Genomic DNA, 13208 nt, shown 5'->3' with positions numbered 1-13208 from the left:
TTTTAGTGATACCTCCTACGTTAAAAGTTTCTGACATAAATTTTAATGCTTCATTAAACTACACTGACTCCATAGTATTGTAATGTATAAGTGCGTTTCAACTATTTCTAAAGAGTGTGGTCGGTCAGGTTGAAGGCGGGGGTTAGATACCTCAATGCGGAATTGTTGTCTAATCCTCTTGATTCCAACAGATATTTTGGGTCTACGTGCTTATTAAATCCGCATTGAATTTTCCATGGGAGGAATATTTCCTGGAGGGGTATTCTCTGGGGTAAACTCAACTTGAAAGCGGAAAGGAGATTTTTCAGCATGATTCGAAAAACAATAAAAATTAAACAAAATTTAATCGAAATAATCAAATAAATTCAATCGAAACTGATCAAAATTAATTCAGCAGAAAGTAAGGCACACCATTAAAACTTAAAACAAACAGAAATTATACCGTATATTAGGAGGGGTGCAACCTCTTTTGTCTCATAAAATATGTACCAATAAAGGGCTACAATTGCCTTTAAAACAAAGCAAAACAGTGTTTTCTTAAGTCTTGTCTGCTCTTCCTGGGAAAATTATTGCCCCCGTTGTTTTAATGTAAAGCTTAAATACGTTTCTGTATCCAGGACATCCTTCCTTCAGGTTAATGCATGTCTAATACCTTTAGACTCCAAAGAACACCGAAATCATACTAGACGTAAATAGCGACGAAGTGTTACCGGTTATTTAGGGTTAAGGTTTCAGAATATTAAGAAAAAATACCTGTTGGTTTTTTCAAATCCGTCTATAGAGCTTAAAAAACGCCTTTAACCACTTTGAAAAGGAAAAAACCCTCAACATTATATATTTCACGCTAGACTCACCAAATAATGAGAGGAGACCCTAGATGCCCACTTGGAAAACATGGAATGCAATATTTATTTCAATTTCTGTATTTTCCCAGCTCTAGTTTTAATTTCATAGCTTGTTTTTCTAGTTAAATTTCATGTTTGAAAAAAGAAAACGATGCAATCTATGTACAATGTACTTGAATATATGTGATTGCTGCTGGAACATTTTCTTTTTTGTTGTATTTTTTAACAGCAGAGTAGTTTGGGGGTGGGGGGTGGTACTGAACTCCATTTACATTCCCTTTTTATATTCCAGTAATTAAATATTGTTTTACAAATTTCGTATAAAACTTCCTATGACGGGATAATTGCAATCTCATGTTTATAATCACAAGTATTTAAGCTTAACTTTCTTCATTCAATGTTATTGTTGGTTGGACGGTTTTTGCATAGCACCCAATCCCTGAATCCAAATTATATTATTTCTAAGAACCCTGGCCATACAAACAGAAGGAAAATGAGTAAGGACAGATATTCCCCAAGAACTTTCGGTTAAGGTTTATTTTAGAGCAGATTAAAAAGTTCGTTCGTTTTGTGGGTTTTCAATTATCTTTCATACTTTTTAATCATCAATATTTATTCATAGTCCCAATAAGCCAGTTGTAACCCTTAACAAAATCTTCGTAAGTGGTATAGGACCTAAAATAAAAAGATAATTTTTTTTTCAATATCAATCTTGGCGATTTTTTTTATCATTATTATTTAATCGCCGAATATCTGGATTCTCATTGATGCACATCTTAGGCCGGGAGAGGAAGATGCTCTTTAAGCGTCATCTATTAACTATGAAGAATAACTCGATGGATATTTTGTTGCAAGAAAAAGTATTAATTGCTTCTGAACAACTAATGACTTTTTATAACTATTTAAGCTAAAATATCAAGTATAAAATATTTGCTTACCTTATTTTTATAAGAAAATCCCTAAACTTCAGAAGAGCTATATTTTGAATATGCACAATAGAACGTTAGCCATTGTAGATGGCGATTATGTATAATAAAAAATCAGAAAATGGTGCTACGTTGTTATTTATTTTTTTAAGACTTGCTTTACGCAAGGGATATAACCAGGGCTCAGATCCATTTCCTATTTCCCGAATGGTTGTGATTTGTTCCGGTAGTTTTTGGCAATTGCCATGAATTTTCAGCTGACATTAATTCATTTGAAAAAAATTTAGTTAATAGCCAATATTCATCCATTTAGCCCAATTGTTCATCTTCCTATATTGAGACCTAAAATTTTGTTGTCAGCTTCCTCTTTAAGGTGCACCAGAATTTCAACCTCAGACTAAAAGTAATGAAACTTCTGTTTTGATAGAATGCGCCTTTTATTTGCTGTTTTGATGAGTACGGACAACTTTCCCTACACCAGAGGAACAAAAAGGAACAGAAATTAATTTAAAACATTTTTTTCCCGGAGGTGCTTCTCTGGGAAGAGTAAAACGTGCTCTAAATGGGTACCTGGAGAAATCTGGGAAATGTAAACAGGAAGGGTGTGCGAAAGCACAGGATGGCTGGCTCGAACCCCCCATTGCACTTCCTGGCTGAAGGGCCAAGAAACGGAGATCAGCACCGCCGGTACGGACTGTAAAGTCTAATGCCGTATTCTTTACCTTTTTTTTTTAAAGTATATAAATCAGGCTTAAAACGAACAAAATGACTCCGGGCTGCAACAAAGAGTTTGGCTGCTACCCTCTTCCCTAACTGTGACATTCTAAAGCCTACTGCGTCATTGACGCTTTATTGAAAAGTGTATATGTCTTAAACAGTCTCAGAAAGAACAAATAAAATTAAACTAAATCAAACAGTTCGTGGTAACGAACTGTAGTAAGGAGCGACCCAGCTCAATAGTAAACGAAATTCTAAAAAACGGAATTTTGATACTAAATGATACATCAAAAGAATCGGATTTTCATGCTGATTTTAAATATATAAGTTTCATCAAATTTAGTCTTTGTCATCCAAAGTTACGAGCCTGAGAAAATTTGCCTATTTTCGAAAATAGGGGGAAACACCCCCTAAAAGTCATAGAATCTTAACAAAAATCCCACCATTGCATTCAGCGTATCAAATTTGAGAACAGCTTGAATTTTTTCTCAATTTTTAAAAACTACAGCTCAAACACATGTGCCCCTCCCTCAACACGCTATAGCTTCAATGTTCTTCTAAGTTCTTTAAGAACTGCTGCTCAAACACATGGGTCCCTGCTTCAACACGCTATAGCTACAATTTTCTTCTAAGTTCTTTAATAACTACTGTTCAAACACATGGCTCTCTCCCTCAACACGTTATATTTAGAATTTTTTCTCAATTTTTTGAGAACTACTGCTCAAACAAATGGGTCCCACCCTCAGCACGCTTTAGCTTGAATTTTTTCTCAATTTTTTAAGAACTGCTGCTCAAACACACTGGTCCCTCCCTCAACACTCTATAGCTAGAATTTTTACTCAATTTTTTAAAAACTACTCCCCAAACACATGGGCCCCTCCCTCAACACGCTATAGCTTCAATTTTCTTCTAAGTTTTTTAAGAACTGCTGCTCAAACACATGGGTCCCTGCCTCAACACTCTATAGGCTCAATTTTCTTCTAAGTTCTTTCAGAACTACTACTCAAACACATGGGTCCCTCCCTCAACACGCTATACCTTGAATTTTTTCTCAATGGTTTAAGAACTACTGCTCAAACACATGGGTTCCTCCGTCAACACGTTATAGCTTGAATTTTTTCTCAGTTTATTAAAAACTACAGCTCAAACACATGTGTCCCTCCCTCAACACGCTATAGCTTCAATGTTCTTCTAAGTTCTTTAAGAACCGCTGCTCAAACATATGGGTCCCTGCCTCAACACGCTATAGCTACAATTTTATTTTAAGTTCTTTAAAAACTACTGCCCAAACACATGGGCCCCTCCCTCAACACGCTTTAGTTTGAATTTTTTCTAATTTTTTTAATAACTACTACTCAAATACATGGGTCCCTCCCCCAACACGCTATAGCTACAATTTTCTTCTAAGTTCTTTAAGAACTACTGCTCAAACACATGGGCCCCTCCCTCAACACGCTTTAGCTTGAATTTTTTCTCAATTTTTCAAGAACTACTGCTCAAACACATGGGTCCCTCCCTCAACACTCTATAGCTACATTTTTTTCTCAATTTTTGAAGAACTACTGCTCAAACACATGGGTCTCTCCCTCAACATGCTATAGCTACAAATTTTATTCTAATAGCTACAATTTTCTTCTAATGTCTTTAAGAACTACTGCTAAGATACATGGGTCCCTCCTTCACCACGCTATAGCTTCAATTTTCTTCTAAGTTTTCAAAGAACTGCTGCTCAAACACATGGGTTCCTGTCTCAACACGCTATAGGTTCAATTTTCTTCTAAGTTCTTTCAGAACTACTACTCAAACTCATGGGTCCCTCCCTCAACACGCTATACCTTGATTTTTTTCTCAGTGGCTTAAGAACTACTGCTCAAACACATGGGTCCTTCCCTCAACACGCTATGGCTAGAGTTTTTTCTCAATTTTTTAAGAAAGGACGGGAATTGATTGTGTTTAAAGTTTTAAAATTTTTCTATGTATTTTCTATGTATTTTCTATGAAGTTTTCTATGTATTTTCAGTTCCGCGATTCTTTTTATCAGCAAAAAAATGGGTTGCCCATGGGGGACCTTTATCCGGGCTACTGGCAAATATTTATGTTGAGAACCTTGAAAATTGGGCATTAAATTCTTATTTTTTAAAACACGTCCCTTGGGGTCGTTGTATGGATGACGTAATTTCACTTTGGAAGTATGGGGAAGCTGAATTTCGGGGCTTCTTAGATTATCTTAAAACTTAGAATCACAATGAAAAAATAAATATGGAAAATGTTTCTACTGAAAGTGAGAAGCAGCATTGAAACTTAAAACGAGCAGAAACTATTGCGCATATGAGGGGTTTACTTCCTCGTAATACCTCACTCTTTACGCTAAAGTATTTTTAGTAATTTCAACTATTTATTCTACGGCCTTTGTGATTCAGGGGTCATTCTTAAAGAATTGGGATAAAACTTGCGATTTAGTTTAAAGAGCGAGGTATCGACAAGGGGTGAGCCCCCTCATATACGCAATAAAAACGTACAAATATAGAAGTTCGCTACGTAATTTAATTCGTAAGTTACGTATATTTTTTACTTATGAAAAGGTTCGTAAAAAATTATAAGTTATAGTAACCTTTTAAAGTAACCAAAAAATTGGAGGGCAACTAGGCCTCCTCCCTTGCTCCTTTTTTCTCAAAATCTTCCGATTAAAACTATGAAAAAGCCATTTAGCCCAAAAAAATTAATATGCAAATTTCGTTTTAATTTTGTTATGTACGGAGAGCCAAGACCAAAATATGCATTAATTCAAAAACGTCCAGAAATTAAACAAAAAAAAAGTTTTTTTTTGTAAATGAAAGTAAGGAGCGACATTAAAACTTAAAACTAACAGAAATTACTCCGTATATGAAAGGGCCTTTTCCTCTTCAACTCCCTGCTCTTTACGCTAAAGTTTTTTACTGTTTTAAAATGTAGAGTTAAGAGAAAGAGTCATGAATCATTTTTATGCAATTCTTAAAAAAGGGTAACTTTTACCGCTTTCAAAGTTTGGTAGCTGCAATTTTTTGCATAGTATAAAGCAAGAACTGTTTCTGAAGTGAGAACAATATATATATATATATATATATATATATATATATATATATATATATATATATATATATATATATATATATATATATATATATATATATATATATATATATATATATATATATATATATATATATATATATATATATATATATTATTGATCAGGGTAAATAAAATTGTTTATAAGTGAAAGTATTCATTCATTCATTCAGTATTCATCCAGTATTCAGTCAGACTTGGTTCAGTTTTCTTTCAGACTTCGTTTAGTTAAGACCAGTGTTGAAAAAGGATTATATTTTGAATAGTGATTTCAGTGTTACGCAACAGATTAATTTGATACGTTTTGTAAAAGTACTGGATCTAATTGCTCAGTGACGAAGAAATTAAATCTTTTTTGGATACTTTTTCTGGATAATTTTAATGAGAAACAGACGAATGCTGTCACGTCTATAAATAAGAAATACAATTAAAAGGTAACATTTTTCTAATTATCCGATATGCCTGGAGGATTCGAAATTAGAGGACTAGCGTTTGCAAAATTCAAAGGATATCCAAAATGGCCGGTTCGAATTGTGGATACTGTTCAAAAGAAAAACGGATCACACTACGTTGTTTTCTGTTACGGCACGCATGAGGTATTAACGGTTCAAGAATCTCAGCTTGAACCATACCAAGAAAATTTTGATGAAGCTGTGAAGAAAAAAAACCAAAGGAGTAGCAAATGCATTCAGCGAAGTTACCACTTTTCCGGATATTTACTTAGAAAAGTTTAACTTGTATCGGGCTTCTTTTGCCTCCGTTGTGGACAATGCTCAAAACAACTTGAAAATCTGCGAAGCCGTTTGAGAAATGAAATTGAACAACGTTTTTTTTTTTCAATTGAAAGTAAGGAGTAGCATTGAAACTTAAAACGAACAGAGATTATTACGCATATGAGGGGCTCTAAAAATACTTTAGCATAAAGAGCGAGGTATTTAGGAGGAGATAAATACCTCGCTCTTTATGCTAAAGTATTTTTAGTACTTTCAACTATTTATTCTACAGCCTTTCTGATTCAGGGGCCATTCTTAAAGAATTGGGATAAAACTTACGATTTAATGTAAAGAGTGAGGTATTAACAAGGGTACAAATTCCATCATATACATAATAAAAATATAAGAATATAAAAGCTTGTTACGTAAGTTAATTCTCAAGTTACGTATATTTTACTAATAAAATATTATTACTAATAAATATTATTAGTATAATATATATTACTAATAAAAACGTTCGTTAAAAATTAAAAGTTCTAGTTGCCTTTTTAAGTAGCCGAAAAATTAGGAAGGCAACTAGGCCTCCTTCCCCACCCCTTATTTATCAAAATCGTCTGATCAAAACTAAGAGAAAGCCATTTAGTCAAAAAAAGAATTAATTTACAAATTTCATTTAAATAATTTATGTGCTGAGAGCCAAAATCAAACATGCATTAATTCAAAAACGTTCAGAAATAAAATAAAAACAACTGTTTTTTTTAACTGAAAGTAAGGAGCGACATTAAAACTTAAAACGAACAGAAATTACTCCGTATATGAAATGGGGTTTCCCCTCCGCAATCCCTCGCTCTTTACGCTTAAGTTTGACTCTGCCACAATTCTATTTTTTTAAAACCATAAAAAGTTTTAGCGTAAAGAGAGAGGGATTGCGGAGGGGACAACCCATTTCATATACGGAGTAATTTCTATTTGTTTTAAGTTTTGAATTCGCTCCTTACTTTCAGTTAAAAAAACTATTTTTTTTATTAAATATATAAATAAACTTACATTATATTGTGGGAATTAAAACTAATAATGTATTTTAAAAACTTAAAAAAAAAACAAAACAACCCTAGTATTCTTACTTTAACGAAGTTCAACCAGGACTGACCAAAAGAATGAAGTGAGAATATAAATTCATTTAAACTAAAGAGAACAAAGTGATTAAATGCAATTTCTCAGAGCCAACCTTACTTTCTTAGCAGCCTGTCTCAAAGGCCTTTTCGTAGCTGGTTCAATACTATTGTAAATCGGTTTAGTAAAATAATTTGTTATATCATTTTTAATTAAATTTGAGTATAAAGAATTTAGTGAGTATTCCACTAAGTCCCTGTTCAAAGAAATATGTTCAAAGGTGAGTAACTGGGGTCTCATCTTTACCGAAATTTAAGAAATTAATGATTTTAAAACTATTAGTAAAAACTTCGCAAAGATTATTTTTTGTGCAAATATTTTTTAATTTTGTTGTTTTTTTGGGAAATACGGAAGATAGACAATATTTAAGGGCTTATCAGTAGCCTCACATTGTGAAATATCTTCTTCGACTTTACAAGAATGTCTTTTTATTCTACGGTTAATTATCTTATTGACGAAAGGAATGGGGTATCCATTACCAAAAAGAATATCTCTGATAAAGTTTATATCTGCATTTATATACGAACCTGAGCAAATATTCAGGGCACGATCAATGAGGGAAATTACAACTGCTCTTTTAACTTGTGGGGGGTGCTTTGAATTAAAGTGTAGATATCTATTTTTTTGTGTTGGCTTTCGATAGATAGTAAAATCCAGTATATCAGCATTACGAATAATTAACACATCTATAAACGGTAGTTTATTTTCAATTTCAACTTCTAGGGTGAATTGTAAATTTCGGTGTTCTAAGTGTTGAGCCGGGTCGCTCCTTACTACAGTTCGCTACCACGAACTTGATACATACTTTCTCTCTCGTTCTGGTATTGTGCTGAAGAGAGCCCTTGGACATAGGGCCGAAATATTCACATAACTGATTTCCACTGCCTTGAACAAAATTTTTCCTAATGTTTCTACTTTGTAATTGTTTGTCAAACAGTTCATGGTAACGAACTGTAGTAAGGAGCGACCCGGCTCAATAGTAACCGAAACTCCAAAAAATGGAACTTCGATACCAATATTTACATAAAAAATTGCATTCTAATGCTAATTTTAAATATATAACTTTCATCAAGATTAGTCTTACCTATCAAAAGTTACGAGCCTGAGAGAATTTGCCTCATTTTATAAAATAGGTGAAAACACCCCCCTAAAAGTCATACAATCTTAACGAAAATCACATCAGCATATCAGAGAACGTTATTGTAGAAGTTTCATGCTCCTATCTACAAAAATGTGGAATTTCGCATTTTTTGCAAGAAGACAAATCACGGATGTGTGTTTGTTTGTTTTTGTTTGTTTTTTTTTCCCAGGGGTGATCGCATCGACCCAGTGGTCCTAGAATGTCGCGAAAGGCCTCATTTTAACGGAAATTAAAAGTTCTAGTGTCCTTTTTAAGTGAACAAAAATTGGGGGGCACCTAGGCCATCTCCCACACTCATTTTTTCCCCACAGTCACCGGATCAAAACTCTGAAATAGCCATTTTATTCACCATAGTCGAAAAACCTAATAACTTTGTCTTTGGGGATAACTTACTCCCCCGAAGTCCCCGTGTAAAGGGTTGCGAGTTACAAACTTTGACCTGTGTTTACATATAGTAATTGTTGCTGGGAAGTGTAAGGATGTTTTCAGGGGGATTTTTTTTGGTTCGAGAGGGAGAGTTGAGGTTGGGGGGGGGGGGGTGTTACGTGCAAGGATCTTTCCATGGAAAAATTTATCATGAGGAAAGATACTTTCAATGAAGGGAGCGCAAGATTTTTTAGCATTATTAAAAAAAAACAACGAAAAAAATAGGAAAAGTTTTTTCTACTGAAAGTGAGGAGCAGCATTAAAACGAGGAAAAATTATTGATCATATGAGGGGTTTACCTCCTCGTAATACCTCGCTCTTTACGCTAAAGTATTTTTAGTAATTTCAACTATTTATTCTACGGTCTTTGTGATTCAATGGTCATTCTTAAGGAATTGGGACATGATTTAAGCTCTAATGTAAAGAGCGAGGTATCGACAAGGGGTGAACTCCCTCATATACGCAATAAAAACATACGAATATGGAAGTTCGTTACGTAAATTAATTCGTAAATTACGCATATTTCTTACTAATGAAAATGTTCGTAAAAAATTAAAAGTTTTAGTTGCCTTTTTAAGTAAACAAAAGATTGGAGGGCAAATAGGTTTTCTCCTTCTCATCTTTCTTCCTATTTTCTAATGTTCTTGTTAAAACTATGAGAAAGCCATTTAGCCAAATTTTTTTTAATTATTTATGTGCAGAGAGCCAAGATCAAAACATGCATTAATTAAAAAACGTCCAGAAATTAAATAAAAAAAACAACAAATTTTTAAAATGAAATTTTGGAGCGACAGCGTGTTGAGGGAGGGACCTATGTGTTTGAGCAATAGTTTTTAAGGCACTTAGAAGAAAATTGTAGCTATAGCGTGCTGAGGGAGGGACCCATGTGTTTGAGCAGTAGTTCTTAAAAATTTAGAAAAAATTCAAACTATAGCGTGTTCAGCTAGGGACTCATGTGTTTGAGCAGTAGTTCTTAAAAAATGGAGAAACAATTCAAGCTATAGCATGTTGAGGCAGGGACCCATGTGTTTGAGCAGTAGTTCTTAGAGAACTTAGAAGAAAATTGAAGCTATAGCGTGCTGATGGAAAGGCCCACGTGTTTGAGCAGTAGTTCTTAAAGATCTTAGAAGAAAATTGTAGCTATAACGTGTTTAGGGAGGGACCTGTGTGTTTCAGTAGTAGTTTTTAAAGAACTTAAAAGAAAATTGAAGCTATAGCTTGTTGAGGGAGGGGGCCATGTGTTTGGGCAGTAGGTCTTAAAGAACCTAGAAGAAAATTGTGGCAATAGCGTTTTGAGAGTGGGACCCATGTGTTTGAGCAGTAGTTCTCAAAGAAATTAGAAGAAAATTGAAGCTATAGCGTGTCGAGGGACGGACCCATGTGTTTAAGCAGTATTTCTTAAAGAACTTAGAAGAAAATTGAAGCTCTTTAACAGTTCTTTAAGAACTACTGCTCAAACACATGGGCCCCTCCCTCAGCAAGCTCTAGCTTCAATTTTCTTCTAAGTTCCTTAAGAACTACTGCTAAACCACATGGGTCCCTCCTTCAACACGCTATATATACAATTTTCTTTTATGTTCTTTAAAAACTACTGCTCAGACACACGGGTCCCTCCCTCAATACGCTATAGCTTGGATTTTTTCTCAATTTTTTTTAAGAACTACTGCTCAAACATATGGGTCCCTCCCTCAACGCTCTATAGTTTGAATTTTTCTCAGTTTTTTTAAGAACTACTGCCCAAGCACATAGGCCCCTCCTCAAAACGCTATAGCTTCAATTTTCTTCTAAGTTCTTTAAGAACTACTGCCCAAACACATGGGTCCCTCCCTCAACACACTATAGCTACAATTTTCTTCCAAGTTCTTAAGAATTACTGCTCAAACACATGGGTCCCTCCCTCAGCACGCTATAGCTACAATTTTCTTCTAAGTGCCTTAAAAACTATTGCTCAAACACATAGGTCCCTCCCTCAACACGCTGTCGCTCCAAAATTTCATTTTAAAAATTTGTTGTTTTTTTTATTTAATTTCTGGACGTTTTTTACACTATAGCTACAATTTTCTTCCAAGTTCTTAAGAATTACTGCTCAAACACATGGGTCCCTCCCTCAACACACTATAGCTACAATTTTCTTCTAAGTTCTTTAAGAACTACTGCTCAAACACATGGGTCCCTCCCTCAACACGCTATAGCTACAATTGTCTTCCAAGTTCTTTAAGAACTACTGCTCAAACACATGGATCCCTCCCTCAACACGGTATAGCCTGAATTTTTTCTCAACTTTTTAAGAACAATTGCTCAAACACATGGGTCCCTTCCTCAACACTCTCTAGCTTCAATTCTTCTAAGTTCTTTAATAACTACTGCTCAAACACATGGGTCAACCCTCCCTCCCTCAACACGCAATAGCTACAATTTTCTTCAAAGTTCTTTAAGAACTACTGCTCAGACCGATGGGTCTCTCCCTCAACATGCTATAACTTCAATTTTCTTCTAAGTTCTTTAAGAACTAATACTCAAACACATGGGTACTTCACTCAACATGCTTTAGCTTCAATTTTCTTCAAAGTTCTTTAAGAACTACTTCTCAAACACATGGGTCCCTCCCTCAACACGCTAAAGGTTCAATTTTCTTCTAAGTTCTTTACGAACTACCGCTCAAACATATGGGTCCCTCCCCAAACACGCTATAGCTTCAATTTTCTTCTAAGTTCTTTAAGAACTACTGCTCAAATACCTGGATCCCTTCCTAATCAAACTATAGCTTCAATTTTCTTCTAAGTTCTTTAAGTACTACTGCTCAAACATATGGGTCCCGTCCTCAAAACGCTATAGCTACAATTTTCTTCTAAGTTCTTTAAGAACTTTTGCCCAAACACTTGGGCCCCTCCCTCAACACGCCATAGCTTCAATTTTCTTCTAATTTCCTTAAGAAGTACTGCCCAAACACATGGGCCCCTCTCTCAACACGCTATAGCTTCAATTTTCTTCTAAACTCTTTAAGAACTACTGCTCAAAATCATGGGTCCCTCCCTCAACACAATATAGATTCAATTTTCTTCTAAGTTCTTTAAAAACTACCTCTCAAACACATGGGTCCCTTCCTCAAAGCGCTATAGCTACAATTTTCTTCTAAATTCCTTAAGAACTACTGCCCAAACACAAGGGATCTCCCTCAGCAAGCTATAGCTTCAATTTTCTTCTAAGTTCTTTAAGAACTACTGCTCAAACACATGGGTCCCTCCCTCAAAACGCAATAGCTACAATTTCCTTCTAATTTCTTTAAGAACTACTGCCCAAACACATGGGCCCCTCCCTCAACAAGCTTTAGCTTCAATTTTTTTCTAAGTTCTATAAGAACTCCTGCTAAAACACATGGGTCCCTCCTTCAACACGTTATAGCTTGAATGTTTTCTCAATGTTTTAAGAACTACTGCTCTAACACATGGGTCCCTCCCTCAACACGCTATGGCTAGAATTTTTTCTCGATTTTTTAAGAAAGGACGGGAATTGATTGGGAAGTTTTAAAATTTTTCTATGTATTTTCTATGTAATTTCTATCAAGTTTTCTATGTGTTTTCAGTTTCGCGATTCTTTTTATCAGCAAAAAAATGGGTTACCCATGGGGGACCTTTATCCGGGATACTGGCGAATATTTATGTCGAGAACCTTGAAGATTGGGCATTAAATTCTTATTTTTTAAAACACGGTTCTTGGGGTCGTTGTGTGGATGACGTAATTTCACTTAGGAATTATGGGGAAGCTGATTTTCGGGGCTTCTTAGATTATCTTAACAATTAGAATCACAATGAAAAAATGAATATGGAAAGTTTTTTCTACTGAAAATGAGAAGCAGTATTAAAACTTAGAACGACCAGAAATTATTGCGCACATGAGGGGTTTACTTTCTCGTAATACCTCGCTCTTTAGGCTAAAGTATTCTTAGTAATTTCAACTATTTATTCTACGGCCTTTGTGATTCAGGGGGTCGTTCTTAAAGAATTGGGATAAAACTTGCGATTTAGTTTAAAGAGCGAGGTATCGACAAGGGGTGAGCCCCCTCATATACGCAATAAAAACGTACAAATATAGAAGTTCGCTACGTAGTTTAATTCGTAAATTACGTATATTTTTTACTTTCGAAAAACGTTCGTAAAAA

General features: G+C 34.8%; 1 protein-coding gene across 1 annotated transcript in view; it reads right to left on the bottom strand.

Annotated features, from left to right (window-relative positions):
- LOC136043733 (DNA helicase MCM8-like) overlaps window positions 1-1861 on the bottom strand; it is a 32143-nt gene extending 30282 nt beyond the window's left edge. Inside the window, exon 1 of the mRNA XM_065728642.1 lies at window positions 1784-1861. The gene's annotated coding sequence lies outside the window, so the exon portion shown is untranslated. The remainder of the gene's footprint in view (window positions 1-1783) is intronic.
- Between the last annotated feature and the right edge of the window lie 11347 nt (window positions 1862-13208).

Source organism: Artemia franciscana, unplaced genomic scaffold, assembly GCF_032884065.1.
Source record: "Artemia franciscana unplaced genomic scaffold, ASM3288406v1 Scaffold_897, whole genome shotgun sequence".
NCBI lineage: Eukaryota > Metazoa > Arthropoda > Branchiopoda > Anostraca > Artemiidae > Artemia > Artemia franciscana.
The sequence above is the reverse complement of the archived record's forward strand: the minus strand, read 5'-3'. Positions and strand labels throughout refer to the sequence as shown.